Here is a 23,738-nt window from a genome sequence, read left to right on the forward strand (position 1 = left end):
ATTTGGAGAACCGCTTTTTGAACATCAAAACCTTGGTCATTTTGTTGATTGTATGGAGATTGATTTTGGTAACCTTGATTTTGGTTGTAAAAGGGTCTTTGATTTTGGTTTCTCATGGGAGGTGGGGTGTATGTTGTTTGAGGGTTTTGAACATTTTGGCTTTTGTATGAGAGATTTGGATGGAATTTGGTGTTTTCATTGTAATAGTTGGAATAAGGGGTACCACTCTTGTATGCTTGGAAAGCATTCACTTGTTCATTTGTTCCCCTACATTCACTTTGGTCATGTCCCAAAGTTCCACAATTCTCACATATCCCACTTGGGATTGATGAAGATGCCGTCATGGCATTAACGTGATGCTTTGGTGATTTTGAGGCTTCTTCAAGTCTAGCCATAGCTTTTTCAAACTTAAAATTGACGGTATCAATGTGAGCACTAAGTTGAGCACCCAATTGAGTAACGGAGTCCACTTCATGCTTTCCTCCTCTAGTAGCCTTGCGAGGTCTACTATATTGTGAGTTATGGACCGCCATTTCCTCAATTTTGTTCCATGTTTGATTGTCATCAACTTCGGTGAACATTCCATTTGATCCCATGTTGAGAATGTTCCTTGAATCTTCATATAGACCGTTCCAAAATTGTTGTACCAAGAACCACTCGCTAAGTCCATGGTGAGGACATGAGCGACAAATTCCCTTGAACCGCTCCCAAGTTTCATACAAAGATTCTTCATCCCTTTGCTTAAAACCCGTAATTTGAGCTCTTAGCATGTTAGTCTTTTCCGGAGGGTAGAATTTTTTGTAGAAAGCTAGAGCCAACTTCTTCCAAGAATCAATTCCGAGAGTGGCCTTATCAAGGCCCTTCAACCATTGTTTCGTGGTGCCAATTAGAGAAAAGGGAAATATGACCCATCGAATTTGGTCTTGAGTTACACCGGTTTGAGAAATCGCATCACAATAGTCACAAAAGGTCTCCATATGAGAATGAGGGTCTTCACTAGGCATCCCCCCAAATTGGTTCCTTTCGACTAATTGGATAAAGGCGGATTTAGCAATAAAATTTCCGGTTAAATGTTGTGGTGTGGGAGTACCATTGGGTAGGTTCTCCTCGGTGGGTACGGAATGTGATGAAAACTTAGGCATTGTGGGTTGATTTTGTGTTGTATTTTGTGTTGGGTTCTCCTCACCTTCTCTTGCAAAAGGTTTGATGAACTCAATAGTTGGTTGAATATCTACATACTCACTAATACCTCTCAAATTTCTCCTAGCAAGTCTTCTATTGGTTGTCAAAGTTCTTTCAATTTCACGATCAAAAGGTAACAAATCACCTTGTGACCTTCTAGACATGCAAAATATCAAACAACTCGAAAACAATTAGAACAAACCTTGAGGAGTTTTACTTCCTCAAGGCAAAGAAAGACACAACTAATAACAATATAAGAAAATCTAAATCAAGATAACACCGTCCCCGGCAACGGCGCCATTTTTGGTCGGACTAAATCTTTTCGGTAACTTTTCGTTAGGAGCACCTAGACCAAAACACAATTTATAACTTCACAAACAACTCTACAATTAGTAAAGAGGCAAGTAAAGGTCGGATCCCAAGGGACGGGAATTGAGATGAGATTTCTATTGAAACTAGTGGTGTCTTAGGGGTGTCACGATTTGGGTTGATGTAGAAGGTCACTAAACTAAATAGCAATGAAAATAAACAAGCAAGATGAACTAAAAAGGTTGTAAACAATTGATAAAAAGTACTAGGGTGTCATGGGGTCATAGGGGATTCATGGGAATTGATCATACAAACATGTTCTCAAATTATAAGCAAGCAATTATTGTTGTGATGGATTGAGTGGGTTATATCTTACAATCCTAGGAAAGTTTGGGTCCCGGATCCGAACCGATTAGATTGTACAACACCTACAAGTCGACTTAGTCTTCCCTACTCAACAACATGCATGGTCTAATGAGACTCGAGTTGGTTTATGTCTTACAAGTCTCATTGAAAATATAGGTGATGGGTAAAAAATGCAAGGATTCATAGGCTCGCATTTCATCAAACATAATATGTGCATGAGTTGAGATCAAAACAAGCAAGCAAATAAACCATGAAAGCATATTAATTTAAGCATGAATCATTCCCCATGTTGGTTTCCCCTAATTACCCATTAACCCTAGCTAGGTGACTACTCACTCATTATCATGTTGATCATGCTAGCAAGGTTGTCAATCATACCAACAAAGTAAAACATGATGAACAAATAAAAGTAATTAACAATAATTAAAAAGGGATTAAGAGGATTATACCTACTAATAATTCCAATAATAAAGCAAAGAATAAAAGAAGTAATTGATGCTTGATTGAGAGGTTGTCAATCTCCCAATAATAACCCAAGTAATCTTCAATTACCCAAAATAAAGGATGAACAAAAGAGCGATTAAGGAAATAAAACTTGTATTAGAACTTGATTAATTGTTGATTACAAAACTAAAGAGAGATTTGATTGATATTAACTACTCTAAGAATTGATAAGAAGAACATGCTCTTCTAATTAGTCTAATGGGGTATTTATAGTGGAAATTAGGTGGATGCATTAGGGTTAACTAAGGACTAAACTAGTAATTACACTTTTAATATTTGAGCAGGGAAACGCCGGTATTTTTCGAAGGATGGGCATCTTTCATTGAAGCTTGAAGAAACGAAATCTTACTGTCTTGGAATCCGTGCGTCTTAGGCACGGGACGGCCGGATTCAACAGTCTCTGCCCGGGCGTCTTCAAGGGAATCCGGGCGTCTTCTGGTCTTGCTGGCCGGGCGGCTTTGGGAGAAGACGGCCGGATTGAGGAGGTGGAGGACGGGCGTCTTCCAGTCAATCCGCACGGATTGCTGGACAACTTCACTTCTTTCTTCTTTTCTTCCTTTCGTTCATAAAATCCTTGGGGATTTCCTCGGGGATGGAAGGATCCTTTCGCGTCATTGCCCATCTACTATAGTATGTACAAAGGCCTTCTAATCTTGTCTCTCCTTGATGCTTGGTCATTGAATTCAATCAATTTAGTCTCATTTTGCCATGAAAATGCAAGGTTTGCACTCTTTTCCTACCAAGGACACAAAACCTCAAAGAATATGCAAAACAAAGAACTAAAGACAATAAATGACCCAAATATGCACTAAAAAGCATGGGAACAAGGCTAATTCGGGAACTAAATATGCGCTAATTATGGTCACATCAGTATTCTTCAAGCACAGATTTGTGTTAGCTATAATTGATAGATGAACCGTCTCAATCAAAACCTATGGTTGAGGCCCAATTATTATATATTTATTCCTTTCACACCCCTCACTCGAATGTCATTGGACTTGAAGAGTGGCTAGTTCACAAGCTCACCCAAACCACGTTATTGGAGGCTATCAGGATTTGAACTCGTGACCTTATGTCACACTGGCTCTGATATCATGACAAGAAACTATCTCAACTAAAAGTTTAAGCTCTGATACCATGATAGATGAACCATCTCAACCAAAACTTTAAGGTGATGGTTGGGGCCCAACTATTATATTTAATCCTATTAATAACATAGTTCCAAACCTGTCTGGTCCTGGTCCCTTTCCGGTGAAAATGTTTTCAATATTGACAAACTCGATGTAAACAAGGACGAAGTTAGTTTCAAATTTCGCATAGGGTCGAAACATCAATCTTCTCTATATTTATAATTATAGTTACTTTTTTTCAAAAACAAATTATTATTATTATTAATGGCTTTTTTCCCAAACCAGGGCTATGGCCCGGTTAGCGTGTACTTAGCTTCATTTTTGGATGTAACAATGATAATAATAATTGATACATTGGATCTTATTGGTCTTTATGTTGTCTTGGGTCATCCTATCGACTCAGTTGCTTTAGCATGGCGACTTTGTTGGGACGTGGATATTTCTCCTAATTCTCACATTGTCTTTAGAAATGTGGGTAAGTTTGACTTTTTCCCCAAGATTGGTCCTAAAGACTATGGTGGAAAAACGATTGATCAAATTCTATTGAGTCTAATTAGGGAATTCTTTATTTTGTGAACATGACATAAGTCCCGCCGGGAACTCCCCATAAAGAGATTTCAAGAGAAGCAATAAATTCCCCTACCAGTCTTTGCCTGAGACGCAAAATAAAATCTTTGATCTTGAGTCAACAGAGAAGGCTTAGTTGGTTGAAGAGGGGGTTATTTTTCAATTTGATAAGAAAAAATGCCTAACTTTGGACTCTTCTATTGTTAGCAAGATTTCCATGGATTAGTTTTATTTCGCAACTGTTAGGGAACATTCAAGTATGTTATATAGCCCCAAGATGGATAATTTCAAGGGTCAAGGCCGAATGGTGCAGGCTATTGCTAATTTGAAGACCATATATTTTTCTGTCGAGCATTTAACATTTGTTTGCAAGTACACTGAGACAGTGGCACCAGTCAAGAGGAATAAAAGAAAGGATGGTCGTCTGATCCAATTGATAAGTCCATTTTATATAGACTTTGTCTGTAATACACATCCTGTTTAAGGACCTCTTGACCGACCGTCTGACCAGAGAACACCGTAGGAGGGGGATAGGTGAGAGGATAAAGGACCTACGTATTTGTTTAATTACTCGACCTAGTAGGGACTACTCGGTCGAGTAGTGGTAACACTCGACCGAGTAAGGCATACTCGGTCGAGTATGTGAGTACTCGACCGAGTATTGCCGCTGTTGACGCGTTATTATAAAACGCGAGTTGGTAAATCTTATTTCATTTTTGACGGTTCCCTTTCTCTCTAAGCCTAATATATCTCTCTCTCTCACCTATCACCACCTCTCCACACACTCTCATCTAGCCTAGACACTAACCATGGAAGGGGATTGGTTTATATGTGGAGTATTCAAGTAAGGATGACATCGTTGTTGACTTCGGTCCGCGTCTCAAGGTAAGTCGCCGTTTCGTGGTTGTCTTTAAGTAGGTCTTTGGGGTAGTCTTGTAATAGGATATGGTTATCGTTGTAGGGTTCGTCTCGGAGTCTTGCCTGGCTAGTTGTTGGATGCATTTTCATGGATTAGCGATAAGGTAGGGTTTCTCTACTCGGTTTACTGTTTAATTGTTATAAGATTTCATTGTGATTGTTGTACGATTTGATATTGCGATTATCTGCTGATTGTTGATTTGGAGTTGGGTGTTGGAGTTGTGGTGGTTGATGGTGATGTTCGTGAGGTGCGTCCTCGGCTGAGTGGAGTCACTTGCGGGAGTGGCTTCACGCCCTAGTTTCGCCCTCTGTGGAACCCGCCACAGGAGGGGATGTGCACATTAATGAATAGGGTTATCGCTCGTTGATAAACGGGGCTTAGGTGGGTACGGCTGCGGTCCCCCATAGGCAGAGCTACACACTTTAGTGTGTAGTTGGTTACATGTTGTGATTGGGAGTTGGAGGTGGATGATGATCAGCTATTTTTCTTATTGTAATTGTCTTAATTTTGTTATACAGTAAACTGACCCCGTGTTGTGTTTTCAAAACTGTGGTGATCCATTCGGGGATGTGTTTTCAAAGATGATACATGCATTTTATTTAGTCCTTTTTGGCCTTTTTATGCACGTATTTCTATGCTATTATCGTAGTTTTATGCTACGAAATGTCCCGAATATGCTACTTTGGTTTGTTTTGTTCTATTTGTAGGAATGGACCAGAAAGTCGTAGAATCAAGCCTTTTACCGTCAGTTTTGCACGCATTTGGAGGAAGAGTGAATTTGGAGCGGAAATGTAGCTGTCTTGGGATGCGTGAAGCCATTTCGGGAGCTAAATAATCAAGTCAAAGCTGAAATTAACGGAATAAGTGGCTGCTGAAGTTAGATATCACTCGATCGAGTACTTTACTGGTCGATCGAGTGGTTTTGGATGGAATAATAGGTCGATCGAGTATAATATGTGGTCGATCGAGAATGTTCAATTTAGGGTTTACTCGATCGAGTAGATTTTCTATTCGACCAAGTGGTTTGAGCTTAGTTTTACTTGATCGAGCAATTTAAAAGGGCTCGATCGAGTGATTCCTTATTGGGCTCGGGCTTTTTAGCTATTAATTCGTTATTAGGTAAGATAATTAAAGATAAGAGAAATTAACAAGAAAGAGAGAAAACTAGGATTGCCGGGTCATCAACGAACATCAGTTAATTGCAGCTAAGGTCACAGATCAGTCGATGTGTCGGTCTAAGGGGCAACGAATATCTCCTTCCGGTCTCAATTCGCCCTAAAATACTATTAGCTTAGCTTCCGCCCTCACTAAAGCATCTTATTGTTCACTGCGGGTCTCACCCCTTCCAGCCTTTCGGTCTAGGTCAAGGCTTACCAAGGTTAAAAAGGCTAAATGCATCGATTCAAATAGCTAGATACAGTTTAAGGCAGTGATTAACAACATAGACTTAACAACAACGACAATCTATAAACCTAATTAGCAATTAACATCGGTTCATTAACTCCCCTAAATCCTAGCAGGGAGAATTAGCTAGACATAATAAAAGGAAGAATAGAAATAAAGAGAGAAATAAACATAAACATAAATAAGGAGAAAAGGGAAAAAGAGGAAGTTACAGTGGAAAAGATCCGAAAAATGAGAAGGTAATGTTTAACAGTGTAAAAGAGAAAAGAGTAATGTATCAGATGATGGCCGAGAGAGAGAAGTAGTGAAGAGATTTACAAATGACGTCTCTCCTTCCTATTTATAAGAAAATAGGATTTTATTTAACCTAATAACGAATTAATAGCTAAAACGCCCGAGCCCAATAAGGAATCACTCGATCGAGCCCTTTTAAACTGCCCGATCGAGTAAAACTAAGCTCAAACCACTCGATCGAATAGAAAATCTACTCGATCGAGTAAACCCTAAATTGAACATTTTCGATCGACCACATATTATACTCGATCGGCCTATTATTCCATCCAAAACCACTCGATCGACCAGTAAAGTACTCGATCAAGTGATATCTAACTTCAGCAGGCACTTATTCCGTTAATTTCAGCTTTGACTTGATTATTTAGCTCCCGAAATGGCTTCACGCATCCCAAGACAGCTACATTTCCGCTCCAAATTCACTCTTCCTCCAAATGCGTGCAAAACGGACGATAAAAGGCTTGATTCTACAACTTTCTGGTCCATTCCTGCAAATAGAACAAAACAAACCAAAGTAGCATATTCGGGGCATTTCGTAGCATAAAACTACGATAATAGCATAGAAATACGTGCATAAAAAGGCCTAAAAGGACTATATAAAATGCATGTATCAAATCTCCCCAAACCAAACATTTATTCATCCTCGAGTAAACTAAATGCAAACTAATGGAACGGAAAAGATAACTTAGAGTTAGCTACAAATGCTCACTTAAACCAATTTAATGCAAGCAAACTAACACTTATAGCAAACAGTCAAATGCAAACGAGTTGTAAGATGTTTATAAAAAAAAACTGAATCGTCGACCTTGCAAGACCTTTAAAAATGGACTCTCACGGGTCACTCTTCTCTCATGAAGTAAAGGGTGAACATATATATATAAGAGAGAAAGAAAAATAGTCGCTCACCTAGACTACGACCCACCTAAACATGCATGCAGCTAATATGATAGACAATTCTAGCTACCGTACACACATTCCAACCAACAAGGTCCTGTCACAGCCGAGAGCTTACAAAAATATGGTAAAGTGAGGCAATGGGTAAGAAAAGGCAAAACATTTATGGGAATGTGGAGGTATAGGCGGCCAAGCTAGTACCTAAATAGAACCAAATAACAACATCCGATTCTTACTCAATTATGAATTAAGCACATATGCCCTTCATTTAGCACAAAACTCACCAAACCGAACTGAAAATACTCCTCAATAAATGTAAATAAAGCATAGGAGCGAAACCGTCTCATCAAACAACATCTTTTTCTTTCTTTTTTTTTCTTTTCTTTTTTTTCACGGTTTCCTTCTTTTTTCCTTTTTTTTTCTATTTTTTTTGTTTTTTTTTCACGTTTTTTTTCTTTTTTCACGTTTTTTTCTTCTTCTTTTTCTTCATAAATTACCAACTCCAAATCAGTGGATACAAGCCAAACTCGGCACAATAAAATATATACCGCAAAACATACACTAAACTAGCTTGACAAGGCAGGCTAAATTTGGAATGTAGCTAAGGGTCACAGGCAAATTTAGCTAATGTGGAGTTAAATGGGTAAAAAGGAAAGAAAGGGAAATTGTAAGCACCTCCCTGCATGTGACACCAACCACTAACCCGAATGTATGTAGGCAAAAAGCAATTGAATTTCATAAACGTGCAAATTGATGAACATGCTATGCAAGAAGTAACTACTCACAATCCTACATGAAACTGGTCACAAATGACACCAGTTTATAAGGCTCTAAATCCTTAGAAATTATAAGTAGGTTGCCAAAATTTCAGGTCAAGTCTATTCGTTCAGCTAAATTTTAACATAAACTCGTAGATATGCAAAAAGACAATGCTAAAAAGAATAATAGTTTACAGCAAGGCTTAAGCAAAAAGACAATTGCAATGCAATTTCATCAATGAAATCAACCGTTCCGACTCAACCTATATGCAAAAGTAGACGTGAAATTTTTGAAATTTTTCTATTTTTTATGAGATTTTTTAAATTTTATGGAAATAACAATGTAATGCATACAGAAATTAAACGTGATAACAGAAATGCAATAAAAACAACATGCAGACACATATATGGATGCATAACCTCCTCAAACCAAACCGTACAATACCCTCATTGTACCCAAAACAGGGGAAGGAAATGCAAACTAAAAGAGAAAGAGAGTAAATGCGGAAAACTCACAAGAGTACGCAAATAAGGGACCTCCCCAAACCAGCCAGCAGCGTGGGAGGTCGCAAACAGCTGCCAAATACCGTCACAAGAAGCTAATCCAAGCAATGAGAGTCCAAAGGCACTCGATCGAAGAAGAATAGTGGTCGATCGAAGACTTCTCTCTTTGCAGGTACTCGATCGAGTAGAATAAATGCTCGATCGAGTAAACTTAGCAGCAAAAGCTCTCGATCGAGTACAAAAAGTACTCGATCGAGTCATCCTTAGTATATTCCTGCAAAGACGCAATAAAAACAGCCCGCAAAACTAACAAAACAAGCATAACCGATATAGTCTATGGTCTGAAAACCAATTATTACAACTAAAAAGAAATTTAATGTTCGAAAAACAACTGAAAATAAAAATCTTCGGGTTGCCTCCCGGGTAGCGCTAGTTTCAGACAGGTCCCAGCTCGACCTTCTTTTCTTCCTCCAGCCATCCTGATCTATCCCAGTGAAAACAGCTCAAAGCGCGCAGCAACCGATCAAACAGCTGAGCATGTGCTACACAAAACTGTAAGTAGCACCAAGGTAGAATAATAGCATAGGAAAATAAATGTACAACTGTTTAAGCCTAACAAATTTCCTATGACAACTCCTAAATTTGTCCACAAAATAAAGGAGCTCAGGAGCAATTAACAATAATTTAAGGCTCCGTTTCAGATTAACAAGTTTGTGACGATAAGTACGGTGAAAAACTATTAAATTACTTGTCTAGCTAGGAGGGGGTATGACATTAATATATGAAGCATGAGTCAAATGAGGCAATGTACTATTTAAACAAACAATAATATAATTATCGTTAACTACCTCGGTTTGGTCGCTCTTAGTGATGGAATTATCGATAAAGGAAGATATTACCCCTTCCGTGCTAGGAGCAATTACCGACTCAGCTGCCTCGCCATCCTCCTCTGTGGAAACCGTCCCGTAAATCGCAGCCTCAAGCGCATCCAGCTCGGCCTTGAAAAGGGGGGATTCACCGTAACCATTATCTTCAGCAAAATCGTCATCTAGAACAAACCCACATGACGTTGTATTGCTCACACTGGCCAATTCAGTCGATCGAGTAGAAATGTTACTCGATCGAAGACTCTCCTCTTGATTTTCACTCGATTGAGTGCATGAAACAGCTCGATCGAGTAGTTCCTCTAAGCAGCAGTTCGATCGAGTGGAATAAAGTGTTCGATCGAACGATTCTTCAGGTATTTCACTCGATCGATCAATATATTTCACTCGATCGAGTGATTCTTGATGTACAGTGCTGGAATCCTCGTGTAAGGCATCATTATCTGATAGAACTTCGTAATCCGAGTCATAAAAACCATCATCAGCACTAGGCAGCATGGGTTCTTCATGGGAAAAACCGCTCTATGCGTAGGTAACGCAGGCTTTCTCTAGTTGCCTAATTTTCGACTCAGCAGCTAGCTGAGCTATGTCAGACTCGAGCTCATCAATTTGCGCACAAACTTGTCTATCATATTCTTGCCTTTTGATTGCAAGTGCCTTCATCAAAGATTTCAGCTCCGCAATCTCTTCTTTCTGTCTATCAGGAGGAGGAGCTTGTTGTTGCGGTGGCCAGATAAATGGAGGCTGTTGGTAGCCTCGTTGATAGGGTGGATGTGGCGGCACAACTACATAAGGTTGACTAGCTCGTCTACGCTGTTTGAATGCATAGACCTCGTCATTTTCAGCTAAGCAAAAAGCTGCATTGTGCTCAGCAGCACCACATCTCCTGCGGTAAATCACCTGCTCTGCCATATAATGGAACATGGGTGACGGGTCAAAGGTACTCAACCCTTCCCCCTGACGATCTTTTACCTAGAACTGTCTAGGTAGGACCTGTGGGGCCTATCAAAACAGCACTAAAGAAAAAGATTAGAACGGTCTCAAGGGATAAATCCCTTGAGGCTAAAGACAGACAAAATTAAACAAGTAAATAAATAGTTGCCTCCCCGGCAACGGCGCCAAAATTTGATACCGTCGTTAGGTACCAAAAATAAATACCTAAGTACAACTAACAGAAGTCAGTTAGACAAGTAGATAGTGACCGCCTCCCTGTGGAGATCTACCCTACTTACAGCTGACTTCTGTTAGTTGTACTTAGGTATTTATTTTTGGTACCTAACGACGGTATCACAAGACTTAAAATTTGCGCTTCTTGGGAGGCAACCCAAACTTTTATTTATTTTTGTTTTTCATTTTCCACAATTTAATGTTTTCGTAGAATTAGAAATAAAATTACTAGACTTGACGGTGTTTATTTTTATGGTTTGTAGGTGAAAAAATGAAGAAAAGGAGTCTCGATAAGGTTATGCACGCTTCCCCATGCACGAAACCTCGTTTGGGGTCGTAACTTTCATCAACGGGACGGAATTAAGAAATGCGGAGAAAGTCCAAATCTGGCAAGATATGGTCAACCCCGATCGGGGACGCAACTTTTTCCGGAAAAAAAAATTAAAAAAATTAAAAAAAAAATTGCCAAATCACTTGCAAACATCATTCCTTCATCAAACTTTCAAATTTTGGCCCTTTTCTTGAATTATTGATGAATGGAAGAGTCCCCCGTATACGTTCTAGCTTAGGGGGAGGCTAGCTAGTCTAGTAAGTTTTCTTTGCTTTGCACTTTAGTTTATTTTCTCGCAACCCATTAAATAAAACCCCTTATCCTTCTTGTTTATTTTAGTAAATGTTCTTTTACTGTTTATTTGATCTACTACCTCGGGCAACCGAGATGGTAACACCTTCATGCACTAGGTTGGTCTTTGGTAAGACACCTTGGTGTACGGGGGTGTTACATTGTCTCCTTATTTTAGCTCTAATATATTTTATTATTGCACTAGCCTTAGTGATTTTATGAGCTAATATTGTATATGATGATAATTTGTGCACTATATATGATGATAATTTGTGCACTAACGATTTATTTCATGGTCTTAAGCACGATGCTTCATCTCTTACTAACGAGTGGAGTAATACAGTGGTTGTTTTTGAAGCCTCTCCTACGCATTTTGATAAGATTTTTCATCTTTATCCTTTGATCTTTTATGCGTTAATCTTATCAATTGCGTATATATGCTTTTGCATTGCCCATGCACAGGTATATGATCGGCTTCTAAGCGCTTTGACTTATTTTTTAAGGATGACGACGGCCATAACGCTTGAAAAAATAGGAGTCTAGCAAGACTTAAAATTTGCGTTTCTTGGGAGGCAACCCAAACTTTTATTTATTTTTGTTTTTCAATTTCCACAATTTAATGTTTTCGTAGAATTAGAAATAAAATTACTAGATTTGACGGCGTTTATTTTTATGGTTTGTAGGTGAAAAAATGAAGAAAAGGAGTCTCGATGAGGTTATGCACGCTTCCCCATGCACGAAACCTCGTTCGGGGTCGTAACTTTCATCAACGGGACGGAATTAAGAAATGCGGAGAAGTCCAAATCTGGCAAGATATGGTCAACCCCGATCGGGGACGCAACTTTTTCCGGAAAAAAAAAATTAAAAAAAAAAATTGCCAAATCACTTGCAAACATCATTCCTTCATCAAACTTTCAATTTTTAGCCCTTTTCTTGAATTATTGATGAATCGAAGAGTCCCCCGTATACGTTCTAGCTTCGGGGGAAGCTAACTAGTCTAGTAAGTTTTCTTTGCTTTATACTTTAGTTTATTTTCTCGCAACCCATTAAATATAACCCCTTATCCTTCTTGTTTATGTGCTTTGAGCCATTTTTATGGTTTAGTTGGGTGATTTAGATGTTGCCACATTGAGGACAATGTTGTGTTTAGCTTGGGGGGGGGGGGGGGGATTGCATTTGCGTTGTAGTGTAGTTTGCATGTAGAAAATTTGAAAATTTTGAGAGAAATTGTGTGTTTTTGCTTGCTTTTGGCCTACTTTCCCTCTTGCTTATCCTAATGATAGCTTATAGCTAATGATTTATTCTTATTTGATGGATAATTGCTACATGGGGATGTCTTGACATAGTAGGTGGGAGATGGAAAATGAACCGAATAGGCTTGATCTTGACTATTGGCAAACTACAAAATTGGTAAGGTAGAACCTCTTTGCACCGATGCATCCATATCCGGTCTTTCTTAGGTGAGTGTAGGTCTCCTTATGGCGTGTGTTTCATCAAAACGCACAAGTATGGTCTTAATTTCATCTCTTTATAAGCATGCATTCATTTGTTGTTAGCATTTTGGAGTCATTCACAACATTAAATTTGTTTTTTTGAACCCCTTCACAAAATTTATCCCTAGCTACATATAAAAATTGCCTACTTTGTTGAGCTAGTAGCTTTGATTAGTTGTGTTTGGGTGCTTATTTGAGATTTGTTCTATCTTGAAGTATCATTGTGAGCTTGGTCTTAATGCTCTTGGAGAAAAGAAATGAGAAAAGAAAAAAAATTGAAAAAAAAAATGAAAGAATGATGAAAAAATGATGAAAAAGAAAGAAAAAAAAAAGATGAGAAAGGAAGAAAAAAAAAAGCATGAAATGAAAAAGAGAAGCATGCTTTGTATCTTGAAATAGAAGAAGAAGTTGGTGTAAGAAGCTCTCATGTCTTATTCATATATTTTGGAGAACATTCTTATGATTTGATCGAAATTTTTGGGAATAATTTTGGGAATTGAGCATCCTTGCATATGGTTGTTACTAGCTTAACTTAGCTCCACATACCATAAATCATTCGTTCCCCTTTTTTACCCATTACTTATTTGCCTTCTTCTTACCCATATGGCTTATTTTTCATGCTTACATTTGATTGTTTTGACTTGTGTTTTGAAATGATTACCATATTAGATTGCGGGCACATTTTCATGAGTCGAGGATAGATGAATATTTTCACACAAAATATCCTTTCACATACAAATGTGTTTGAGTGCATCGTGAGAGTCCACTAGTCAAAAGATCACGCAAGAGTTTAAAGGTTCGTTCAAAGTCTTTCATGCTACGCCATCATGTAAATCTCATCCATGTTTTTGCATTATTCCTTATGCCCATGTTGTCTCGGGTTTTGAATCATTATGCTTAGCTTGTTTTAGGATATTGCAATTGATGGGATATGGTTTCTTGCTTAGGGACAAGCAAGAGTTTAGCTTGGGTGAGTTTGATAAGTCCATTTTATATAGACTTTGTCTCCTGATTTTAGTTCTAATATATTTGATTATTGCACTAACCTTAGTGATTTTATGAGCTAATATTGTATTCTAGTTGTCTTTGCATGATTTGTCGTATTTTGTAGGAACTTGAGCTTTTAGGTGCTTATTTCTAACAAATTTGCAAGTAACTAGAATCAAGGCTAAGTGTGGAAGCAAGATGGACCACGGTAGGATATTAAGGAAATGACAAGTCCAAGTATGAAGAATTGTGAAGTGGGTTGATGCACAAATGAAATCACAAATGAAGCCCAAATTAAGAAGTCCACACAAATTCAACATGGGATGCTCAACTTTGGATGCTCATGGGATGCTAAATTATGTGATTAACCGGAGGCTTAAAGATGGGATTAATGGCTCATATTGGATCCCCTTGGCAATTACTTAAGAATTGAAGGAAAATTAAGAGTGTGCTTAGGATGCCATTTTGGATTCCTTTGCAAATTTTACTCCCTTATTCTTATATAAAGGGTGTTGATCAACACACTTCTTACACACTTTTTTCCACACAATTCCCATTATGTTCTAGTTCACAAAAATCCTCTAAATTTCAGATTAGTTTTAGTCATTAAGTTAGGTTTAGATTAGTTTAGTTTTTATTTATGTTGTTTACATTTCACATTAAACATTTCAAGTTATAATTCAATTACAAGTTATTTACATTTCATTCATTGTTCTCATTTGCAAGTTCTTCCATTATCAAGGTAATTTCATTTCTTGCATTACTTTTATTATTCATTTGTCTTTAGATAATTTACATTATGTTCGAGTAATTTCCTTAGTCTAGGGACTAGAGAAGCCATTCAATAACTAATATATGTAAAATGACAAATTAGGTTGATATAATATTGTCTAATTGTTTCTATCACATGTTTGTATTGTCACGTTTAATCTTTGTTTAAAGGCCTTATTCATTGATTAAGTTTGTTAATTCGTTCTATAAGTCGAGAGGCACGAAATTGGATTAGACTAAGCATGTGTAGTAGGACGACCTAGTCATAAACGAGAGTTTCTCTAGGACCCGGTCTATGGTTGACACTAATATCGTAAGGTGGGTGTCTTTAAGCCTAAGCAATTGACAATTTTATTATTTCCGAGTTTAACATGAATATATATTTACAATTGCATGTGTGACCCGACTCCTCTAGACTCCTTTTATCATATATTTTACAACGTTTTATTTGCATAACCAACCAACAACCGATAAACCGATCTCGATAAATTAATCCATAGCAACTTGTTTAGCAATCTCCCGTCTCCTTGTGGTTCGACCTCTATTACTACATTTATTTGTGTTTAGGGAATTTATCTTTGCATAGGTGTGCGATAGCCTATCACCAATTCGATGATTATTATCATCCATCATTAAGAAACGTCGGTTTTCATCCTCCATTTGATTCATCTCCCTATATACTAAGAGAATAAAAATTTTCTAAAGTTTTCCCTCCAAAACGCTCAAACTTATATACGGAAACAAATTATATTTTCATTTATTAAACTAACTTTTTATTTAAAAATAATCTTTTCATCATTAAACTTAAAAATATAATCTTTTAACAAGAATAAAACAACAACAACAACAACAACAACAACAACAACAACAACATTAGAGCCTTAATCCCAAAATGATTTGGGGTCGGCTAACATGAATCATCTTTTAGAACCGTCCATGAGTGAAGGCACACCTCAAAATGCGACTAGAAAAGGGAAAAATAAAAAACAAAAGGGAGAGCGAAAATGTAATACAAAGTCAAGGTAAACTTACAGGTTTTAAAATCGAATTCCGGATTTCTTTTATAAAAACTTAAACTTTAAATCGAGAGAAAAGATTAAAACGATTTTGAAAACCGAAATAGAATTAAAGATCCGGAATGCCTTAAAAGTAAACCAAGTAAAATATATAAGAAAGTGGTTGGTAAAAAAAGTGTACTAAAGGAAAGAATAACAAATATTTTTTTTTTAAAAATTAAATAAAAACACTAATATGTCAAAAAAACATCAAATACTAAAAATGCACATGTATCTTTTCCCTCCATTGTGCCCTCTCTGTCACCATACGTTCCTCAAGCTCCAGAAATCTCATATCGTGCTCTATCACTCTCAAACATGTCTGTCTCGGTCTCCCTCTACCTTTAGGGACCTTTTCTGTTCTTCAAGTCTTCAGCCTCCTAACTGGTGCGTCCATGGGTCTCCTTCTCACATGACCAAACCATCTATTATAATTTATACATAAACACTTACTCCTATTATTAACGTCGTGATGAAAAAAAGAATTTATTAAAATAATTTGAGTTAGTTAAAATATTTCCATAAAAAACACACTTTGAAATTACTCAATTCTCTTGATTAATTTTAAGATTAGTTTTTTTTTAAAAAAAAATTCATGAGATATAAATCTAAAATTTATAAGTAATACAATAAAAATTAAAAGGTCTATATATAACGCGCTTTTATACGGGATCTAGACTAGTTTATAAGTTTAAGGAAAAATTACAAATAACCACCACGTATTTACGTATTTTTACAAATAACCACCATGTATTTTTGTTTTTACAAATAACCCCCTAACTTTTATGTATACTCCCCAATTACCACCGTATATTTAACCCGCCACTCATTTTTCATATTTTCCGACTCTTTAATTAACGATTTATCATAAATACCCATATTACCCTTTTCAACTCCAACAATAAACATACCCTATTCCTTTTTCCCCAAACCCTAAATCCCCAAATTGTTCTAGCTCTTTAATCTCTCTCTGTGCCAATTTTCAGAATTTCAGCAAAGTATGATGCACTTAATTAGTTTTTCCTTGACAAGAATGTAAGGACAATCAGACAAAGAAGATGAATGATTGAGCGGAACGAAGGGAGTCTGAGCTTATCTTGAGAGCCACCGAAACCAACCACGCGGTGAATTGCCATGTTCGTTAGCCTTCTGTCGTCGTTGTAGTAGCAGCCATGGCGGTCGTCGCCATTGTCATCATTTCAGAGGTGTGCGGTGTTCGCTCAACCAAGACGAGACCACCATGGCCCCATCGTTTGTGGCACACGGAAGCACCACGGCAAGTTCGTTTCAGGTTCACGAGTCGTCCTCGACTTCGTCAAACATCGTAGTGGCGCAAGAATAATTTCTTTGCAAACCAGTTTCTCATAAATTAGTGTACTATACTGCGATTCTTAATACGAGTCCAAGCCCATCACACCCGGCTGCTCTCCAACGGCTACATATCACCATAATCCGGGCAACAATCTTCTATATTATTATGTAATTATTTACTAGCCGTTAGCACATATTTACCTTCCGTAAATATCGTATTCTAAAGTTGTATATATAGTAGAACCTACATACTTGTACAACACAATTGATCCTGTCATATTAATAAGATTATCAATATTTCCATATCTCGATTTATAATATGGTATCAGCTAGGTTAATATAATTTCCCTTTCATTCTGCCTCATCACGTTTATCACATCTCTCTCGAAAACTCACCATGACAAACAACAGCGGCAACGAAATCGTCGATACCTCGAAAACACAAACTTACTCATTCGTCCATGTCGAAAATCCGAGCAATAACATTACCCAAATCGTCTTTAATGGTAACAACTACGACGAATGGTCCCGAGATTTTCTCCTTGATTTGCTTGCGAAAGGGAAAAGCGAATATCTCGATGGCACCGTGACCAAGCCTGCCACCACGGCAGCCACCTATCCCGCGTGGCGCTCTGCTAATGCCCTAGTCACTGCGTGGATCTTCAATTCTCTCGATTCCTCGATCCGAAAGACGATTTCACTCCGTCCCGAAGCCAAACAGGTATGGCTCGATATTAAAAATCGATTCTGTCAAAACAACGATGCTCGTCTCTATCGCTTGCAGGCCGATCTTCTTGCTTGTCGCCAAGGACCCACCGAATCTCTCATGGCTTACTACGGGCGACTGACTGCGATTTGGGACGATATTCTCGAAGTTGATCCACTCCCACCATGTTCCTGTGCCGTCTGTCCCTGTGATTGGGTTCAAATTATGGACTCCCGTCGCGGTAAGAAACGAGTTCTTGATTTTCTTATGGGCCTTGATGATCGGTATGACAATGCGCGCTCTCAAATACTTGGTACCACCCCTCTCCCGAGTCTTGACTTTGCCTATAATAGATTGCTCCAAGAAGAGGGAGTTCGTTCCCTTCACTCGACCAAAACAGAATCTCGACCCGACACCATGGTGTTCGCTGCTCGTGTTCATCACGGGTCTAAACAGTCAGGGGGGTATCTCGCGACAATCGTACTACCCAAAACAGAGTCCCCTCTGATAATCGCCCCTTTTGTCTTGCTTGCCAACGCCCTGGTCATTTTTTTAAGTCCTGCTATCGTGTGACAGGGAATTTTCCCGAATGGTGGGGTGAGCGACCTAGAGACCGTGTCTATCTCCCTCCTAATGCGACCGACATGAGTCAAGCCGTTTTCGTACCCGATGAAGCAGGCCGTGCTCGCTGGGCACAAATTAAGGCCTCCACGGCCTCCTCTTCATCCCGGCCTAAAACCCATGACCCTACTGGTAATGCCACCTCCTTTCCACGCGCCAACATGGCCTCGGGTCAGGCTCCTCCGGCTGGTAACTCTGCTGCCTCGTCCTCCCGTCCTCCTGTGACTAATCTTGACAAGCTTGACCTCAACAATCTCACTCCTTCGGAACTTGAAGAAGTAGCGCAATGGTGGAAATCGCGTAAGACCGACGCCACTGATCATCTAAACGGTAATATTTCCTCTTCCTCTTGGATTATTGACACGGGTGCGTCCCATCATATGTCGGGATGCCTTGCGAATTTTATTAATATACATAACATCACTCTTCTGAGTGTTGGACTGCCGAATGGAGACACGGCCATGGCGTCACAAAGCGATGATATTCGCTTATCTTCACGACTGATTTTAAGAAATGTTTTATACGCACCGAATTTATATTGCAATTTAATTTCTGTTTCGAGCCTGCTACTTGATTCCTCGCTTATTATACAATTTTCCCATCACTTATGTCTTATACAGGACCGTTCCTCGAAGATGGTGATTGGTGCGGGCGAACAAGTCGAGGGATTATATTACCTGAAGGGTGTTCGATCAGACGAAGTCCTTATCTGCTCCACCAAAACCGTTGATGAAATTGAATTATGGCACCGTAGGTTGGGGCACCCTTCTTCCGCTATTTCTCGTTTCTTACCTATTTCTAATAAAACAAACAATTGCTCTTTTCATAGCAAGCACTGTGACATTTGTCTCCGTGCTAAACAAACTCGGGCACAGTTTTCTTTAAGTTTGAACATTGCCACTGGTATTTTTGAATTATTACACTGTGATTTATGGGGGCCTTACTCAGAAAATGCCTCATGTGGATCCCAATATTTTTTAACTGTTGTCGATGATTTTTCCCGGTCCACATCGGTATATCTCCTACGTCGGAAAAGTGACACTCGTCAAACCTTATTAAATTTTTTTGCCTTAATAGACCGACAATTTAACAAGAAGGTAAAAACTATTCGTAGCGACAATGGCACCGAATTTACGTGTCTCGAATTTTTTTTAATGAAAACGGCATCATTTTTCAAACATCAATGGTTGATACTCCCCAACAAAATGCTCGAGTTGAAAGAAAACATCGCCATATTTTAAACGTTGCTCGTGCCTTATTATTTCAAGCGAACCTACCTATTCGTTTTTTGGGGGAATGTATTCTCGCTGCCGTATATCTAATTAATCGAACCCCGAGTATTTTTCATAAAGGTAAAACACCCTATGAAATTCTTTTTAACAAACCTCCACCTATGGGCCACGTTCGAACCTTCGGTTGTTTATGCTATGCCCAAAATATCAACCGTCCTAATGACAAGTTCGCCCCTCGAGGGCGCAAGTGTGTCTTCCTCGGTTATCCATTTGGCAAAAAGGGGTGGAAAGTATATGACTTGGACACGGGTACCTACTTTTCATCTCGCGACGTTGTTTTTATCGAACATGATTTTCAATACTCATCCTTAGACACTCGTGACGAACCCCCGAACACTTCGTCTTTCCTATACGACACTCTTATACCCATCACCACTATCCTTACCACGCAACCCACCCCTTCGATCCCTACCATCGACACCACGTCTCCCTCTACCACCACCACCCCCGACGCTGGCTGCTCCACTGCTCCCGGCACCACACCAGACACCACAACCCCGACTCCCCCTTCGACCCCAAACACCAACCCCCCGGCTGACACGGATAACCCACCCGTGTCCGTACCCGAACCAACTACCTTGGGAAAAGGTCATCGGATCAAGATACCCAATTCTCGCCTCAAAGGATTTGTCCGACCACCTATTAATCCCTCGACACACGTTACTCTCGCAACATCAACTTCAGGTACAAAGTATCCTATTTCACATTTTATTGATTATTCTAAGTTTTCAACTAACCACAAACTTTTTCTAGCGGCCGTGACCGACAATTACGAGCCGAATTCGTTCAAAGAAGCTATGCAGGTACCTCAATGGAGAGAAGCAATGAAGAATGAAATCGATGCGCTTGAAAGGACCAACACATGGACACTCGAACACCTTCCGCCCCATAAAAAGTTAATTGGATCAAAATGGGTATACAAGATTAAATACCACGCCGACGGATCCACCGAACTATATAAGGCCCGCCTCATGGTTATGGGTAACAGACAAGTGGAGGGCATCGATTTTCAGGAAACTTTTGCACCTACCGTTAAAATGGTCACAGTACGCACCCTCCTCACCATTGCTGCCGCCAAGAATTGGGTCATCCACCAAATGGATGTCCACAATGCCTTCCTTCATGGGGACCTCGATGAAGAAGTCTATATGAAACCACCCCCGGGGTTTAATACGGCTACTGACGTAAAAGTGTGTCGCCTACGAAAATCCTTATATGGCCTAAGGCAAGCCCCTCGGTGCTGGTATGCAAAACTTGCCTCCGCTCTTACTTCCTATGGGTTCCGACAATGTCCTTATGATCATTCCTTATTTTCCATAATCACGGCCAACACTGAGGTACATGTCCTTATATATATCGACGATCTCGTTATCTGCGGCAACGATTCCGTCATGATCGACCAATTTAAAGATTACCTCAGTAGCTGCTTTCATATGAAGGACCTTGGGCCTCTAAAATATTTTCTCGGATTAGAGATTGCGCGAAACTCGACAGGGCTATTTATTTCCCAAAGGAAATATACCCTTGACATTCTTAGAGAAACTAGACTTCTTGGGACCAAACCTCTTAACATACCCATGGAACCCAATCACAAATTGGCATCCACAACCTCCCCCCTACTTACGGACCCTCAACCTTATCACCGTTTGGTCGGCCGATTGGTCTATCTCACGATCACACGACCCGAACTGACATACTTCGTCCACATACTCGCTCAATTCATGCATGCTCCACGCATGGACCATTGGCATGCGGCACTCCAAGTCGTACGGTACCTCAAGAGTAATCCCGGGCAAGGTATTCTTCTTCGCTCCGATAACGATCTAAGGCTACACGCATACTGTGATGCCGACTATAACACTTGTCCAAACAGTAGACGGTCACTTTCGGCTTACATTGTGTTCCTTGGAAGCTCCCCTATCTCTTGGAAAACGAAAAAGCAAAATACAGTCTCACGCTCGTCCTCCGAAGCCGAATACCGCACCATGGCCTATACTGTCTGTGAAATAAAATGGCTGAAAGGATTGTTAAAATTCATGGGCATCACTCAAAATGGCCCCACCGAACTCTTATGTGACAACCAATCAGCCCTTTATATCGCTCGCAACCCGGTTTTTCATGAGCGAACCAAGTATATTGAGATCGACTGTCATTTCATAAGGGACGAAATCATCAAACGCACCATCCAACCGAGTTACGTCCATACTAAAGCTCAATTATCTTACATTCTAACCAAAGCTCTCGGACGTGCCTCTTTCGGTGATTTACTATCCAAGTTGGGCGTTTCAAACTTACACGAACCAACTTGAGGGGGGTAATACGAGTCCAAGCCCATCACACCCGTCTGCTCTCCAACGGCTACATATCACCATAATCCGGGCAACAATCTTCTATATTATTATGTAATTATTTACTAGCCGTTAGCACATATTTACCTTCCGTAAATATTGTATTCTAAGGTTGTATATATAGTAGAACCTACATACTTGTACAACACAATTGATCATGTCATATTAATAAGATTATCAATATTTCCATATCTCGATTTATAATAATTCTCAACCAATTCTCCAGATTTTTCAATTGACTTTGACACAATTTTGGCCTCTATAATCAAATTAATTGCATTTTGATGAGTATTAATGATACTAATAGCATCGGTTTAATCAAAACTAAATTTTCAGAAATTATACTAATTAGTTCTGAGCAAGAGTTTCAGTTTCCAGAAATTATAAAGTAATTTGAGAGAATCATGGAAAACGTGATTATGGAAAATGTTATGTTGGGTAGAGTGACTTATCGTAATTAAATGAGGGCAATATGGGTATTTAACGTAAATCGTAACTTAACAAGACAGGAAATAAGAAAAATGATGTTCGGTCGATGGTGATTGGGGAGTATACATAAAAGTCTGGGGCTTATTTGTTTTTTTTTTGGTGCTAAAGAGGGGCGAACTCCGAAACTAACTAGAAACTATTACACGGGGAAAAGCGACCCCAAAAATGTCCTCCCGCAGGATAGAACGTAGAGCATTAGGTGGAGAGTCTAGGTATGTGCCCGAAGTGCTGGAGTTGATGCCTTGATTTGCGAGCCAATCACTGGCTCTATTCGCCTCTCGGTAGCAATGCTCAAGTCTGACTGTCCAAGAAGTAGCGACTATAAGTTCTTTGCATTGCATCACTATAAATTTAAGGCCATTGATCACCAATTGATCCTCCAATACAAGCTTAATACAAGGCTTATTGTCCATGTGAACGATAAGCTTGGTGATTCTCAACTCTCGCGCCCATTCCAAACCCTTCAGTAGAGCTAAGAGCTCTGCTTTCATGGAGGTGCAAAAACCACAGGAGAAATAAAATGCGTGTTGGAAATTACCCGTTTCGTCTCGAAAGATGCCACCACCTCCTGCCATCCCTGGATTTCCCTTTGAGGCGCCATCCGTGTTTAATTGGAGCCACCCATACGGTGGTGGTAGCCAACGAACAAAGATCTCTTTACTAGCTAGACATACTGTGGGAACGAAGATGTCGAACTTATCAAACGCTAGCTTCGTTACTTCGAACTGTCTGATAAGAAAATCCCTAGGATTGGTTGGGTTTTCATTTGCTCGGCCAAACACAATGTTGTTTCTCCATCGCCATATCCACCAACAGGTAATAGTAAAACGAATCGGCCAATCGGTGACGGAAATTGCAGCATCATTCCCGGCATTCTTGACTAGCCAATCCGAAAAAGGGACATTATAAAAAGGGGTATGGGAGGAACGGATACCTAGAAGGCTCCATATGTGTTTAGAAACCGGACAAGACCTAAGAAGATGCTCCTCTGTTTCTTCATTGGTCTCACAACGAGGACAAATATAATCGTCACTAAGATTTCGACGGACTCGATTCACATTAACCATCAACCTTCCATGGGCTGCAAGCCATAAGAACATTTTAACCCTTTGTTAGATAGGTAAGCGCCAGATAATCCTCCAAATGGGAGCTTCGGAATTGTTA

The 23,738-nt window shown here is 39.4% G+C and overlaps 1 non-coding gene across 1 annotated transcript; it reads left to right on the top strand.

Annotated features, from left to right (window-relative positions):
• The first annotated feature begins 663 nt into the window (after positions 1-663).
• On the top strand, positions 664-770 carry LOC141593658 (small nucleolar RNA R71). Its single transcript, XR_012521731.1, has one exon. It is a non-coding gene; the product is annotated as a small nucleolar RNA R71 (small nucleolar RNA).
• The last annotated feature ends 22,968 nt before the right edge of the window (positions 771-23,738 follow it).

Source organism: Silene latifolia, chromosome 7 (assembly GCF_048544455.1).
Source record: "Silene latifolia isolate original U9 population chromosome 7, ASM4854445v1, whole genome shotgun sequence".
In the NCBI taxonomy this organism is placed as follows: Eukaryota; Viridiplantae; Streptophyta; class Magnoliopsida; order Caryophyllales; family Caryophyllaceae; genus Silene; species Silene latifolia.